The following is a 16,969-nucleotide window of genomic DNA, read 5'->3' on the forward strand; positions in this document are numbered from 1 at the left end:
GAATCAAACCCTTTCATACCAACAGTTGACCATGTAGCACAGATGCCATTTCATGATGATTTTCCTGATTGTCCTGACCCTGAAAATGATTTTGAGGGCAATGACGACCAAGAAACAGAGGTCCGTTCTCAAGCTTTGAGCCTGAGTCCACTGTCGTACCAAATACCGAGGCAAACAACATGTAGAAGTAGACCCCGTAGAGAAGATCGCCAAACACCTGGTACTAGTAGTAGTCGTCCAGACGGAACAAATGATGCTAGAGAATTTAGTGATCCACTCTCTTCTTCGACATATTATAGTAAATTCAAAGCTCAGATGTTTACAAGAGAAGACATTGAGGATAATAGTCACTATATATCTATGGGTGGCACATCGGGCGGGGAGATTCATTTAGGAAAGTTTTTCAGAGACAAGGAACATTTAAAAAAGGTTGCTGGCTTGTTTGCAATGAAGAAGGGATTCGACTTTATAGTTAAGAAGTCTGGTACTGATGTTTGGTATATTACATGCAAGGATCCTGATTGTGGGTGGAGGTTAAGAGGGAAGAAGAAGCAACTTTCTAACATGTTCGAGGTGACAGCATTTGAAAATGTACACACATGTTCCCTCGATGTTCGAAAAAAAGATAATCGTCAAGCATCACCTTTGGTAGTTGCCGAACTGATCAAGGATAAATTCTCAGTTAACGGTTCAGATTATTTAGCCTCCAAAATAAGAGAAGATATGAAGAATTCTTTCGGGATCGAAATGAGTTATGAGAAGGCTTGGAGATGCAGAGAGAAAGCACTCCACATAGTTAGGGGTACGCCTGAAGCTTCATATTCGAAGTTACCTGGGTACTTGCACATGCTGCGGTTGAACAATCCCGATTCCATTACTGATTTCAAGGTAGACGAGGGTCGCTTCAAGTATTGCTTTTTTTCTCTGGGTGCTTGTAGGCGGGGATTCAAGTTTTGTCGACCTGTTATATGTATTGATGGGTCCTTCTTGAAAACTAGGTATGGTGGCCAAATGTTGTGTGCCGTGGCATTGGATTCAGACAGCCACATATTTCCGATTGCTTTCGCAATGGTTGACAGTGAGAACCACGACTCTTGGACCTATTTCATGAGGAAGTTGAAACAAGCGATTGGTGATGTTGAGAACTTAGCATTCGTATCGGATAGGCATCAAAGCATTGTTCATGCTTTGGAACTTGTCTTCCCTGATGCACCCCATGGCGCATGCTACCACCACATTATTATGAACGTGGCTAGCAAGTTCAAGACTGATTGCTTCACGGATCATATTTACAGTTGTGCATACTCGTATAAGAAGACAGATTTTGAAAGAGAATTTGAAAAGATAAAAGCAATGGATGTTCGAGTTGCACTATATCTTGAGGGCATTGGATTTGAAAGATGGGTTCGTGCGTACTTTCCAGGGGACCGTTACAATGTAATGACAAGTAATTGGGCTGAAAGTTTCAACAACAAAACTAAGGACGCAAGAGCCTTCCCGATCACTGCTTTTGTTGAATTCATCAGGTTTACTATTCAAACATGGTTTGCTACTCGAAAGGAAAACGCTGAAAAGTGTAGCACGACTCTATCACCAGTTATGGAGGGGGACTTGTCATGTCAATTTGAGAAATCTCGGTTCTTAAGCGTCGACAGAGCTGGACCTTATACATTTAATGTCCACCCCGGAGGAACAGTTCAGAGCGGTGGTATAGTTGATTTGGAGGCACGACAATGCAGTTGCGGCCTATTCCAAATCATGAAGATTCCTTGTCCACATGCATGTGCTGCTGCTCAAGAACGAAATATTAGCATGTACGCATTGTGCTCTCAATATTACACAAGAGAGAGTTGGAAGAGCACATATGAGGGGACAATTATGCCAGTTGGTGATGAGGATGATTGGGAATTGCCTGAAGACATTAAGAACATCCAAGTTGGAGTACCGATTGAGAAGAAACCTGTAGGCCGACCGAAGAAGCAAAAGGTCGGACGAATTAGGAAAAATCGATATCCTTCTAATGGAGACAAGGTTGTGATACAACGATGTTGTAGCAAGTGTGGTGGTAAAGGGCACAACAAAGCGTCTTGCAAGTACCGAGGTTAACTTGTTTTGTTTGTATTCTAGTTGACCTATTATGTTTTATTTCTGCTTGAACTAGTAATATTTGTTATGTGCTGGATTTTGCAGGTTTTTTTCTGTTTTTTTCTCCATTATGAAACTCTTAAATATGTAATAATCCAGTGTTGGTTCGATAGTGCACGATGCCGGTACGACAATGCACGATATTGTTTGTTGTAGGATTATTTAAATGTATCTTACAATATGGTACGACGTTGCTCGATGTAGTACGATAGTTAATGTACGACATTAGGGTACGATAATGTACGATATTGGTCCGATAATGGTACGATGGTATGGTTTCAGGATTGTTCGTGAAATTTGTGAGGCAAGTGAGGGTACGATAGAGTACGATAGTGATCGATGATAGTACGATGCAAAGATTAAGCACATTAAAATGTAGTAATTACAAAAAGAGCAATCAAAAAAATTATACAATTCAAAAAAATTAAGACCGTTCAACATAAGTTTTGGTAGAATAAGTCTACACACCACCTTTGCCTAAAAAGTTTCATATTATTGTCAGTTACATTATCAAATGGTAGTTGTAGAAGCTTATGTTCAATATGCTCAATTACGTAACATCCGCAATCGCCACTGCATTAGAAAATAAACAATAATTTAATAAAGTTTTGTAATTAAGAAATAATAATTAATATGTGATATTTAATAAAGTTCACCTGGATTTTGTTTGCGGTACGAATTCACGTGGAATGAGTTTCCAATCGAAGGGTCTGACCTGACTCTCTGATGCTGTCAACTGAGGCGCGAGTATAACGTCATGGTTCTCAAATAAACCGGACTGTCGCAAGACCGACGGGAAAATGGTACACCAGTCAACCATCAAGCTGATCAAATCGTTTTCGGAAATTGATCCAATACTGGAGTCAAAGATGTTGAGCATCCACCCATTCAGGTCTGCCTCTACAGCTACCCAATGCATTTGGTCTTTCAAGAAGAGGGCAAAATAAATGAACTCCTTGTTCTGCCAACTCGGTAAGAACTGGACTGCATCACCCCTAACCAGGTCCAATATACTGTCATCCCAACTAAATCTAGAGTAGTCAGAACCTGGAAAAGCGTCCCACCGACCCTTCAATGATTCGGGAAAAATTGTAGGCATAACAACACATTTCTGAGGGTACACGTTAGGATAAAATTCTAGACGCCTCCTCATGAGATGGAATGCTGCATCTAAATGCTACATTAAAGGAAAATTAAGTCAGTAACCACAATATCGTACCAAAATAAACAAACAAAAAACTATCAGACATGAATATAGTAACTATCGTACCCCAATCGTACATGAATATATTAACAATAAAACCTTCTATCGTACCAATATCGTGTTAATGTCGTACCATCATCGTACCTTTATGGCAAAAACTAGTATTATACACCATCGTACCCACTAGCGTCCCACTGTCGTACCATCATCGTACATTATCGTACTACCATCGTACCTAAATTGTCCCACTACAAATTCTAAAATTATGATGGTAATAGTAACTACTTAACAAATTATATCGTACCACTATCGTGCTAATGTCGTACCACCATCGTACCATTGACATAAACAGTTTATAATTTGACACTTATAATTATCGTACTACTTTCGTACCATATCGTACCCATATCGTACCACTATATATAGAAACATTTAAATAAATTTTCAACATTATTTAATTATGAAGTTATAGAAAACTTACAGAGTCAGAAAGCCATGTCCTCGGAGTATGCAGTTTCAGGAACCAAGCAGCATCGTGTGTCCCTGAGAAGCATTCCCTCGGATATTTATTCCCAATGGTGCCAAGCAACCACTTGTGAAAGGTCATAAGTAATTTACCATCAACAACCCTCAATGGATCCACATTCACTGCTGTCTTCGATTTCTTATTCCTTTTCCTCATTGCAGTGTACTCATCGAACCACCTAGGCCTCTTTCTTTCTCTCCTCTTCTCCGGTGCTGGTGGAGCTATGTTTAAGAATTGTACTTCAGAATCTTCAGTATCTCCGATTACAGTAATTTGCATATCCTCTGGTGTGCGAAAAATGTGATCATCTACATCATCAGGTCTGTAATCGTTAGGGAGAATGTCTTCATCTACAGGAGACTGAGGGCCTTCTTCAGTGGACTGAGGGTGTGGATCTGGAACTGGCCTACTAAGATCTTCCATCATTGTCATAAGCTTCTGCAATTGACCCAAGATCTCGGACTGACCTTTAATAAGGGCACTTTGTTGCCCTTCAACCTTTTCCAACCTGGCCAAAATCATAGAGTAGCCTGGTTGCTCAGCTTGGGAGGAGGTGCTGGCATGAGGTGTTGATGGGGGAACCTCAGGTGCCTCAGGTTGAGCTGGTGGAACCTCCTTAAAAATATTTGCTGCTTCTGCTTGCTCAGCTAACTTTTCAGCAAGCTTTTCAGCCTGGCTCTGTAAGGCTTCCTGTGTAGGCTGTCCATCGGGACCCACCTCTAGTTCCTCTAACCCCATGTCCACATACAATGGGGCTTCATTGTCTGTAAGGGTCCTCACATACTGTTCTTCAGCAGGTCGGGCACACAGGTAGGGGTATACTGTCAACTGCCACAAAAAACAATGCATATTTAGATTGGAAAGTAAAACAATATATCATGTCAATTGGTAAACTATCGTACCCCAATCGTACCCATATCGTACCCATATCATGCAATTATCGTACCCATATCGTACCCATAACATAACAATATCGTACCCGTAAGTGAGAATTGCTTGCTAACTATCGTACCATCATCGTACAACATCGTACCAATATCGTACCACTACTACTACATTAACAAAGAATACATATCGTACCCCCATCGGACCATCATCGTACCAAATCGTACCACTTAGTCAGTTTTCAAACAGTTGACAAAAAACCACAAAATAACTCCATAATCGTACTCAAATCGTACTCTATCGTATTCCTATCGTGCAGTACCCATAAAATTGCATATCTAGAAAAAAAAATATAGAACATTCAAAAGTAAAGTAAAAGCTCACCTTTTTGGCAAACAACTTAATAAGTTGCTCTTTGTGTATCTCTACTTTCTCCTTGCTCTGCCAGTTGATCATTCTTGGTATGCCTTGGCCCAATCTCACAGCATGATCCTGACCCAACTCAATGATGGACTCAAAAGCCCAATACTGCAATGCTGCAGCATACCCATAAATAGAGTACTTGGCCTCCTTTTGAGTCTTTCCTTTCTCAATCTTCTTCTGTAAATGCTTCTTCATTTCAACAAAGTCTTTTTGACAAGTTTGTAACAACTTCTGGTATGATATCTTCCCCCACGGGTACTGGAAAAAGAAGTCAACGTCGTCTACCATCTTCAGCATGTCAGTCCAAATCATCAACTTCTCCTCACGACCTTTCAAAACACCCTCAACTAATAAGCACAAACCCATCTTGTACACATCATCAACTATTTGACAACTCTCAAAAGTTCTGCGCAGTTGCCCTATGCTCACTTGGGAATGACCATTGAAGTACTCAAGAATTAACCGATCCGAAGTGGTCTTCGCTTTAATCTCATCTTCAGACGGTCCGGCCTCAAAATTTAAACCAGTAACTAAAGCGAACTCCAATTGGCTAAATCTACATCTTTTTTTCCCAATATAAAACTGGACTTCGTCAGTCTTCTCCCCTCTGAATTTGTGCAACAACAATTGATGGACTAAGGCACCAGAAAAATTTAATGGTTCCGCCATGAAGAACTGCTTGAAAGGGGATTCCTTCACCCTATCCAATAAACCACACTGTATAAATTTTGCTTTAATCTTTGGAAAGTACCAACTGCCGCGCCAAGTGATACGTCCCGTAAAATGTTCCTCTACTGGAACTATCAGTTGTGGAGGTCTTAAGTTCTGCATAAAACAAATAAATACCCAATTAAATAGAATAACAAAAAAAAACATCAAATTTTATATTCTGCAATATACTATCGAGCAACTATCGGAATCTATCGCACCATATCGGACACCAATGGAAAACTGGAACTATAACATTATCGTGCACAATCGTACCTCACATCGTACACCATCGTATTATAACATACACAACAATTTGTTCCCACTATCGAGCACACATCGTACCCTATCGTACCTCCATCTTCAACCTCAAGTTATCAGAAAACACAACCTATCGTACCACCATCGAACCACTATCGTACCCCTATCGTACACTCATCTTCAACCTGAAGTTATGAGAAACACAAATACTATCGTACCCATATCGACCCACTATCGTACCTTATCGTACCTCTAAAAAAACCCAGAATTTTTTTTCAAAATTTTACGGTTTATCAGATGTCACACAGTCAGATTTAACACAGTCAAATTCAACAATACATACTATAACATTTTTTAATGGAGAAGAGATTAAAAAAAACACATACCCTAGACATTTTTGCGCAATGGGGTGTCGGTTTTTCTTCTCCGGTGAGGGGTTGGAGCTTGGTTTTTCTTCGTCTCCGGTGGGGGTTGGGGCTTGGTTTTTCTTCGTCTCCAGTGGGGGTTGGGGCTTGGTTTTTCTACGTCTCCGGTGGGGGTTTTTCCGACCGTCGGGTGAGGGAGAGAGCAGCGTCGGGTGATGGTGGGTGAGGGAGAGAGAAGCGTCGGGTGTGAGTACTTATGTTGCTCGATGGTTTTGTGGGAGTGAAGAGTTGGGATTTGGGAGGGAACGGGAAATGGGCAGGGGAAAAGCCGAAAGGTACGGTTTTTATCAAGTTTTTTTATCACTATCGTGTACCATCGGGTAAAATCGTGTACCATCGTACTATTGGGCAAGCATCGGGCACTTATCGGGTACCATCGTGTACAATCGTACTAATAGGTCTGCATTAACTTAATAACAACTATCGGGCATGCATCGGACTCGTATCGATCCATTATCGTACTTAAAGGGTTTGTAGAATGAAAATAAATATCGGGCAACCATCGGGTAGCCATCGAACCTTAATGACCATCGGGTAACCAAAACATATCGGGCAAGCATCGGGTGGCCATCGGACCTCATCACTAACCTTGAAACCCAACAACTATCGTCCCTGCATCGGGCCTATATCGGACACTATCGGGCATTTAGAAAAAAATTCAAGGAACCCAAAAAAACGCAGATTTTCACAGACCACGATTTTCACCCAAAAAACAGCAAAAAATACCAACAAACTACAGATCCAACATCTAAACAGCAATCTAAATCATAAAAACAACCAACAACAACAAGAATCAAAGAAAATTACTTACCCATGTGTATCTTTTTTGCAAGATTTTAGAGAGGAAAGGTATGGGATTTTGTTATGAGAGGGGTATTTTTGGTATTAAATGAAAGATAAGCATTTGTATCATAGGGTGGTTAACTTTGGTTCAAATTTTAATTATTAAGCTAATGTAAGCATGATTTATCAAATTTCCCTTCTTATATCATCATATTTTTTCTTTTTCCGTTCTTGAATGTTCTTGAGAAAAACAAGTAAAATAGGAGTTTCATTCCACTTTTTACGATGGAAATCATTTAGGATTGTGTTTTATGCACTACACCAAATACCTCTTCCTGTAATACATAATTATAAGCTAATTGGAAAAGTATTATAGTAGGTACCTTAAAAAATTAGAAAGCGCTAAAGTTAAAAGGGAGGGAAACCCTTAAAAAAAATGGCTGGGTAAAGTTAAAATGGAGGGAACCCACTCGGTTTCTGCCTAGCCCTATTCTCTCAAAACCCAATCCCTAATGACGCCTCTGCCTCTTTCTTTCACACTTGGTTTCTCAGTTCCCTCTCCATCAATCTTTCTCTCGCTCTCTCTCTCCCAGAGTCTTTCTACCCTCTCTCCGTCGCGTGAGCTACTGGAGCACACCACGCCAGAGGAGCAGGCTACTGAGAATTCATGGTTCCCGTTATCGAGTTTTCATAGATTTGGGATAATATCATCTCTGGATGACATTTTGGGATAACCATGTTTGCTGAATTCATCAAGTAACGTTTTTGGTACTTATGGTTTTAAAGGTTACGCAAGTGTTGCCGAGGCCATTGCTTCTACTGATGCCGAGGATGATTCCTCAGGTTCCGATGAGGTTCAGGAGTTGTTAGACGAGATGGATACATGATTGGGGTCTTGTTGCCTTGGAACCAATTGAGGCTGAGGACTTCGTTATTGAATATGTTGGGGAGCTAATTCGTCTTCGGGTAATTTTTTGTTAATTTGCTCTATTTGTTCTGTCTGCTTTCAATTTGTAGTTCTATGCTCTGTCTCCCACCTCCTCTCCGAAGAGCTATCATTTGTCCTTTTTTTACCATTATTTATTAGGTATACGATTTCACAGATATCTGACATACGGGAACGTCATTATGAGAAGATGGGAATTGGTAGCAGTTATCTGTTTAGGCTTGATTATGGTTATGTGATGAGTAAACCAGCCCTCAAAGCTATCTTTACTTGGCTTTTTTTTCCCATTTGTTTCCTACAGGCTTAATAAAAAATTAAGTGAAATGATAACTGGAGTTTCTTAGTGTGGCATGTAGCAAAGCCACATACATGGTCTTTTTTGTCGTTTAAATACATGGAATACTACTGAAAGAGGCAAACTTCAATTTTAGATCACGCAAGCTGTTGCATGCAATGCAGTCATGACTTGATGATACATCATCCAGCAATAGTTCTAAATGTATATTCTACAAAAGAGTCAAACTTTGTCTTTTATTAAGTTGTTTTAGTATATTTATAAACCTATGATTTTCATTATATCGTAATTCATGAGTAAATAAATTTGCATTGTTTTGGTTTTGATTCCTTAAAGACTATTGTACCTGATGTATATTTTGATTCAAAATGTCTTATATAATGTTTTTCATGTATGAAAGTATATTTACAATTACCCTAGTATTTTAAAAAAATATTATTTGAAATGGTCCCCACTGACAATTATCTATGACTTTGTCCCTGATTATGTCTAATATTCACTTTTTGAATTATGTGTAGGTTGATGCAACAAAACGTGGTGGGATTGCTAGGTTTATAAACCATTCTTGTGAGGTAGACAGAATAAGTATTCTTATGAAATGTACCTAAGGTTATATATTATTTTTGTCCTTGAGTAGGATTTCTTTTCCTTTGTGCCAGCCCAACTGCTACACCGAAGTTATAAGTGTTGAGGGTGAAAAGAAAATTTTTATTTACGCTAAACGCCACATAGCAGCTGGTGATGAAATCACATATAACTACAAGTTTCCTTTGGAGGAGAAAAAGATTCCTTGCAACTGTGGTTCTAGAAGGTACGATTCTACTTATTTTATATTGTGGTTCTCTTAGTATGGTGCACACATGTTTGGTTGCTACTAGTAGAGACTTTACTATACGATATGTTTGTTTGGATAGTGAATTTATGCAAAGGTTGCATCCTGCATGAATGATGATTCACATATAGGTTTGTGAGACTTGAAAGAGTACAATTATGTCCATAACAAGAAGCATTGACTAATATTTTTTCAATCTTTTCTTCTGTTCAAGTGCCATGGATCATTGAACTAAATGACGACCTTTGATTCTCTGGTAGGTGTTTTAGATAAATGTTGCTCAAAAGGACTGGTATATTTGTTTTTTGGTCATTCCAAATCTATGTTATCTTTCCATTTTTCTTGCAGGTTATTTTCCCAATCGCCCTGTCTCCTGACACTGTGTTGGCAGTCCACTTGTAAGAGGTACGACAATAGCTTTCATAATGTTGTATTATTGCAACACAACCTTGGCATTTAATGATTAGTTTAGTTGTGCATTGCTTACATTGATACCATTTTGGTAAATATGCAGGAAGGATGCTTTCTGTTCAATCTTGTGATATTTGTGATTGTAGAGTTATTTTGACTAGATTTGGGTAGTATTCTGTGCTTTGCTTCTGTTGTGTTATTAGTGTGATTGTTTCTTTTTTAAAGATCACAGGAATGTTTTTGTTCCTCCTGGTTTTTTCTTCACCCTGTTGAGGACATTTGTTTATTTCCTTTTTGATTGCAGTTCCCATAGTATCTTTTATTTGATAATTTATCTAGTCCAATAACCAATTTCATGAACCTTAATATTGCTGTCTTATTGGGTGTTCAGTGTATTATTATGCAGGATTCAATATTAATTTGTTATTGGATGTTCCTTGCCAGTTTTATTTTCATGTTATCTTATCTTGTCTTCATTTGCAACTGAAAAGCTAGTTCAAAGATCTATATGATCAATTCTAAATTGAATTCTTTCAGTTTTGGTAAGAGCTGACTGGGTTTTTGTAGTTGATTATTATAATTCACAATTATTTTTCATCGGCTATTGTTTTGGATGGCCACTAGTCCAGGTTCTTGAATTGCTTTTTTCTCTATAAAATGGCAGCATAAATTCCTCTTTAACCCAAATCAATATCATTAATTCTCAATGCCTTAGGTATACAAATGTGTATATATATATAAGAGAAATTTTAATTGAATTAAAATATATCAATCAGAATTTTGTTGCTATAGATGAGAATGCTTGAATTTTTTTTTGTTTTACTTTTGGTAATTGGAATGATGTGGTACATTTTAAGATAATAATGAAGTATGGTTTCACAAAGCACATTGCTATTTCAAAGTTGAACTATTTATAGATTTATCAATACCAAGTTTGCAATCATCATCTTTTTATTTAGGCCTGTACAATTTTTAGGCAATTTGTCATTATGTGTTAAGAATTTTGACTCTCTTTCTTACTCCATTATTCTAGCTTCTGAAATGATAGATTTTTTCTATCTAGTTAAGTTTTTTATTAATTATATAAATGTTATCTTTTTGAAATGGTTTATGACTGAATTGGATTTTTCTATATTCATTTCTATGAATACCCTACTAATTTGTATAATATTATGATAATTACTATCTCATTTTTATTGTTACTATGTCCCATAAGCTAATCTCAATTATTTTATTACTGTTGTGGTTGGATTAGTATTGAAAGTAAATTTTGTTTAACTTCTCTATCCTTTCCCCCCTGTTTCTCTCTCACACATATATACATGAACACATATTTCTTATTATTGATATTCTTAAAATTGTTGAGGGTTTTGTGGTAGTTTGAATTATCAAAACAAATTTTACTTATTTTCATAGAGTTTATATCTATACTAATTGTAATATGGAATTCTTGATATTTGAAAGAACATGAAATCATATACTTGGGTTTTGAAGGAATTGGAACCTAGAATGTTCTTTTTGATGAAAATGAACACTGCGTTCAAATAGTCATTGTAGCTGTTTGAAAAGTGCACTAATCTATCGAGTCCATGTCCCTAAGATGATGCCATTTGCAAGTTTCTTCTCTTTTTCCACTTGTTGTCCCTGTTTTGCATTATGAGTGAAATCTGAAGAAGAAAAAATAAAGGGTTTATTTAAGCAAAAGATGGCAGAGATATCTGAAGAAAAAAAATAAGGGGTTTTATTTAAGCCAAAGATGGCAGAGCTATCCTTATGAATTTATATATGTATATATATATATTGTCTTTAGATCTTTGCTTGCATGTTGAATTATTGACTTGGCACAGCTAGTGTTAAAGTTTATAGCATCAATTAAGTCATTAAAGAATACTCAAAGTTTTGTTGCATACCATCTGTTTGAGGAAAAGTCTGAGTTAAAATCAGTATTCTTTTGTATATCTTTATAGGATTATAGGATCCTTTTAGTTGGGGTTATAAAGCAGATATCTTTATAACGAGTTTATATAGAAGCTGTTGTATTATTATCCCTTAGTTTGGCTGAATTTCCTTCTTCAGAGGTTGCAACAAGAATTACTGGACAAGCCTGGTACTCTTCCATTTGATGAGGTATGTTTTTCTTACTAGAAGTGCTACTTTTCAATTGCATGTACTACAGTCATTTTTTGATCCACTGGTGATTAAACCACAAACTTATTTGATGAACAGATAGGCAAACTAAATTTATGTGATTATAATCTATATCATTCTAATTGATATTGTAATTTGTTCCTGCTACTATATTTTCTTTTGTAAAACACTTGTGAGCAAGAATTTGTTGAAATTTAAGTGAAGGAGCTTCTTCCAAACTCTCACAGCCTTTAAGAAATTGACTCTTCAAATTAGCTTGAGATAAATCTGGCATATGAATCAAATTCTTTGAAAATCTGAGATTGACAACTTTTAAGCTCTCAAGACACTGTAACAAAAGGAAATGGAAAAAAATATATATATATTCCTAGCTCACATATGTATATAAAGTAAAATTATGCCTTTAATTTTGTTTTTAAATATAAATCTCAAACATAAATAATTATTGTACAAAAACCAAATAAGGATAGTAATGTAGTGGTATATGGTTCCAATTTAAATCTTGAATCTAATATAAAATTTTACACACTTTAATGTACTATTATAGAAGCAATAGTTGTATTTTTATCATTTAGATGTTGAATGTATTTTGATGCCTTAATCAACGAGTATTTTGATCTTGAATCTAATATAAAATTTTACACACTTTAATTATTGAGTTGTTTGTGATGCTTAATCGCTGGTCCTTTTTGATATTTAATTGTGCCTTGTTTTTATTGGGAAGCTTTGGTAGTTGATATGCACGTGGATATATTGCTAGATTGCCTTATTGCTTGATAATATTTTATTTGTGAAGTTCCATAGCCATTATTGGCTATCATTTTACACCCTTATGGCAGCCACAAAAACAAGAGATCAAAAGCGAAAACCCACCACTCAATCAACCCCACCACCAACCAAAAAGAAAACCATAGCTAATAAATCGACCCCAAAAGCCACCAAACACTACACCATAGCCATTATGCAAGTTTGGTTTGTTTCACCACACCAAACACCATTTTTCACAACACATGGTTATAAGATTTCCATAAAGATGTGCTATTTCTCACAATATCATGAGTTAGAATGATTTATACTTTTTTTATGTGTTTTATTTTTGTATTGGGGTTTTTACTTTATTCTTGCTAGCTGAAATGTATATAGGGAATTCACTTTGGATTGACGGTTGGAACATGTATTTTGCCTTTTTTTTTCTTTTTCTTCTATTTTCAATGAAAGATATCACTATGTTGAGGGAAACTTAATTTACTTATTGGTATTGCACTTTACAACATCTTTTTCTTAGTTGTAAATCTGATTTTTTAAACATAATGCTGCTTGAAGTATATTTTAAGGAATATTTTATTCATTATTGCAGCAGTTTCTCTCGCTCTTTTTCTTGTTGCACTTGTTCATAGTTGTTATGAATGAATGGTTTAAAATATTTATTATACTTACAACTGCATGACAAGACACTTCAGTAGTCTATTACTCTAATATTGGAAAGTAATTAGTTGGTGTAAAGCTTTTACTGCATCCTAGAATTTTAAACAACCAGATGATTTATCTGCTAAATTTTGTCCTTGTAGGGAAGGTTCTTGAGCTTTATTTTGAGATGTAGTCCATATGTATAATAACTAAGGGAAAACTTAATATTTTGTCAATCAAGTGTTATACTTTTAAAGGGTCGATATTTGCTCTTTTCAATCAACTTACTATCAAATTATGCTCTGTTTTATAGAGTGATGGTAGAAAGACTATCTTAGGATTGATATTTAGTTAAATATAATACTAATATGTTTCAATCACTACACATTGTATGTATGTATGTACGTGTGTATATGGTTTATCTCAGTTTTCTTTTGATTGATTTTTAGTCATTTTATTCAGCTCTCATTTTGCTCATATTTTGTGGAAAAGTTTGTAGTTATTATGTATTAAGAATATTAGTATTAGTAATATTATTATTATTGTTATTACTATTGCTATGCCAGAAAAAAAAAGAGAGTTTATAAAAGAAAATAATATACTTGTTAACTAGTAGTTTTTATTTAGTGGTTTATAGTAATACCTAGAATCTCATACTTGACCTTAACATGTATTTTGTGTTTGTCATTTGACTAACTTTGATGATCTTGAGTACTTATTATGTAGATATTTATTTTCTTTTGACAATTATATACTTGACCTTTCATTTGGGCTTGCTTGATGTATTGTATTTGAGTACCTTAAATTTGTGCTTATTTGTGGCAGTCATACTTGGTCCTTATGTGTATTTGGTACCTTGATATTTTTAGGAATGAAACAAATTGGATCTCTTTCTAATTTTATTTGGTGCCTACTTTTGCAGAATTTAACATTCATGTGATTTCTAAATACTATGAGTTAACTATATTCATGTGGTTTTCAAATACTTTTGCACATGTAGTTAGTTAGCTCTAACTGTAATATAGGTTCAGCTACAGTTAGTAGATTAGTGTGTTTAGTTTCTTGTTAATTACTTCTTGGTTTCCAGCTCCTTTTTCCCCCTCTTTGTATCTTTGTACTATTCAGCTATAAATAATAAAGTCCTACATCTCTGGTACATTTACAGAGATCATTTTATCCAATTCATTTTCTATTAAGTACTCTTATGTATGTGTGATGGCAGCGATCACACAGGGGCCCGTTTGGAAGTATGAAATGCTATTATTTAATCACAAATGAATGTTGATGATACCATGTAGTACAGTGTGATGGTGCTCCTTCCTATGATGATACCATCTAGATAATCACCACCATTAATTACTAAGGCATGCCAAAGGCTTTTGTCATATTATTTTGGCCTATGTAATTTTCAGAGATTACCCCCAAAACAGAAGCTTTTGTTCTCCTTTTTATTTTTTTTATTTTTACCCTAACAGAGCTAAAAATCAATTTAGCAGAGGTTATAGAAGCTAGAAGCTAAAAGTTAGATAAGAAAATGAGATAAAAATATTGCTAGACAATTTTATTGTGACAGTTTTGTCTCCATGAAGTTTAATAAAAAGGTCCAATTATTATGAGACATGTCTAGAATCCATTGTTTTTTGTTATTCCTCTTCTTTTTTTATATAATTCTTTTGCTTACTCCTTCTCATGATTAATTCAGTATTGATTATATTTTTTAGCTCATTACAAGTGTTGAATCACAAATATTCAACACTAGCATATATTTGAATAAAACTTAGTTCATTCATTCTCCATTCTCTCCGATGAATGTAGTGCTATTTGGAGAGACCAGTGATAAAAAACACAGCATAATGAAAATTTCATCTGTTTGCCATAATGGAGTTGTATTGTATTGTATGTATTTGGTTTCGATTCATGTTAGGGTGATTGGTGCAGGATAATTGGCCTTCTGTGATGTTTGCAATGGCAGGAGGGGTGGTACTTAGCCTTGGAAATCTCTCAACTCAGTATGCTTGGGATTTTGTTGGCTTATCAGTCACAGAAGTGATCACTGCAAGCATAACAATTGTTATAAGTCCTTTCTTTCATTCTCTCTCTGACCATTTCTAAATGTTGATGTTTGTCTGTGTTGCTCTTATAGATACTAATTTTTTTGGTTCTGTTGCGATCTTTAATGGTGACAGGAACAACCTTGAATTACTTTTTAGACAATAGAATTAATGGAGTCGAGATCCTTTTCCCTGCTGTTGGCTGCTTCTTGGTTGCAGTTTGCCTTGCTTCTACTGTCCACTCATCTAATGCAGCTGATAATAAAGAAAAGCTTGAAGGTTTTTCATCAAAAGAGGGGTATGTTTCGTTCATTAAATGTTAAGGTTATCAAAGAATTATCTTGTTTTTATTCATTTTTAAAAATAAAATCATCGAGCTTGTTGAGTGATGCAATTTTTACTTAATTGTTTTTTTTGATGGTGCACTTAAGGATAATGAGAATGAGCAGAAAACTAGCTGTACCACTATAGATGGTACTGTAAAAGACAAAAAATTTTACTATGGAAAATCAATTTAAATTCTCACATTTAGATGAAAAGTGATATCAGCGTAATTGACTGGGAATATGTATCATTGTTTTGTAATTACTTGTTAGTGCCCAAATGACTTAAGGTCTAGAGTTTAGTACCTGTTTGAGCTCCATATTCTATTACACCTCTCCTTTAAATGAGATATGAGATTCGATGGATCTACCCTTGAAATAATAGTATCATTCTAAATGTTTTTGTAACTCAAATCTCCCAAACTTTTAACATGCTTTCTCAATAATTAAGCACCGGAACCAAAGATGTCTTTAGGGTGAAATTGAGGCCCCTATAACCTGAAAATGTTAATGTTTGTTTACGGTAATATGTATCTATTCACTGTGTGATAGGAGTATTTGAATTTTGAAGTATGTTCACCTAGTATTGCTTGCTTAGGTCTTATATTGTATAAAGTTTTATTATTTGATTCATATTATTTAATTTTTTTAAGCATATACCTTACCTTTTATCTGCTATTGTAGGAGAAAAATGTCTCTTTCTCCATCAATTGGAGGAGAAAAGGATATTTAATTTTGAAGGATTTGTGTTGGGCAGCTGTAGAATATTTTGTGCTGAAAGTAGTAACTTTTCAATATGTTGAATATTTAAGACTACTTGAATACTTAAAGAACATTTTGTTGTTGATGATAGTGTTGAATGTTTTAAACTAATTTTTGGATTGTTAATACAATGTTGAATGTTTTTACTTTTTGTTATTTGAAAATCAAGTTAATTTGATGATGCTAGCATATATTAGAAAGCTAATTTTAATTATATAAAAAAATTAAAATATTATAGAATAAATTAGTGTTATATAAATGAATATATAATGAGAATTTAAACTTATCTAAATATTAAAATAATACGAAGATTGTGTTATAATATCTATTACAATAACACTTTTTATGTAAGAGAATTTTATTATGCAAGCTTCATTATATAAAACAAAAAATGTGTTATACTAAAGTGTAGTATAACACAAATTTATAAGTAT

At 35.2% G+C, this 16,969-nt stretch overlaps 1 long non-coding RNA gene across 5 annotated transcripts; it reads left to right on the forward strand.

Annotated features, from left to right (window-relative positions):
* The first annotated feature begins 7,813 nt into the window (after positions 1-7,813).
* LOC133796979 (uncharacterized) lies at positions 7,814-16,691 on the forward strand. 5 transcript variants are annotated; one of them, XR_009875567.1, is made up of 9 exons: positions 7,814-8,326; positions 9,120-9,173; positions 9,261-9,412; positions 9,648-9,689; positions 9,782-9,838; positions 11,921-11,971; positions 15,338-15,476; positions 15,586-15,748; positions 16,458-16,691. It is a non-coding gene; the product is annotated as an uncharacterized LOC133796979 (long non-coding RNA). The 5 variants fall into 5 exon arrangements; XR_009875564.1 differs by having other exon boundaries at positions 7,815-8,116; positions 8,204-8,326; positions 15,338-15,748; XR_009875565.1 differs by having other exon boundaries at positions 7,816-8,326; positions 15,338-15,469.
* Positions 16,692-16,969: the final 278 nt, after the last annotated feature.

Source organism: Humulus lupulus, chromosome 1 (genome assembly GCF_963169125.1).
Source record: "Humulus lupulus chromosome 1, drHumLupu1.1, whole genome shotgun sequence".
In the NCBI taxonomy this organism is placed as follows: Eukaryota; Viridiplantae; Streptophyta; class Magnoliopsida; order Rosales; family Cannabaceae; genus Humulus; species Humulus lupulus.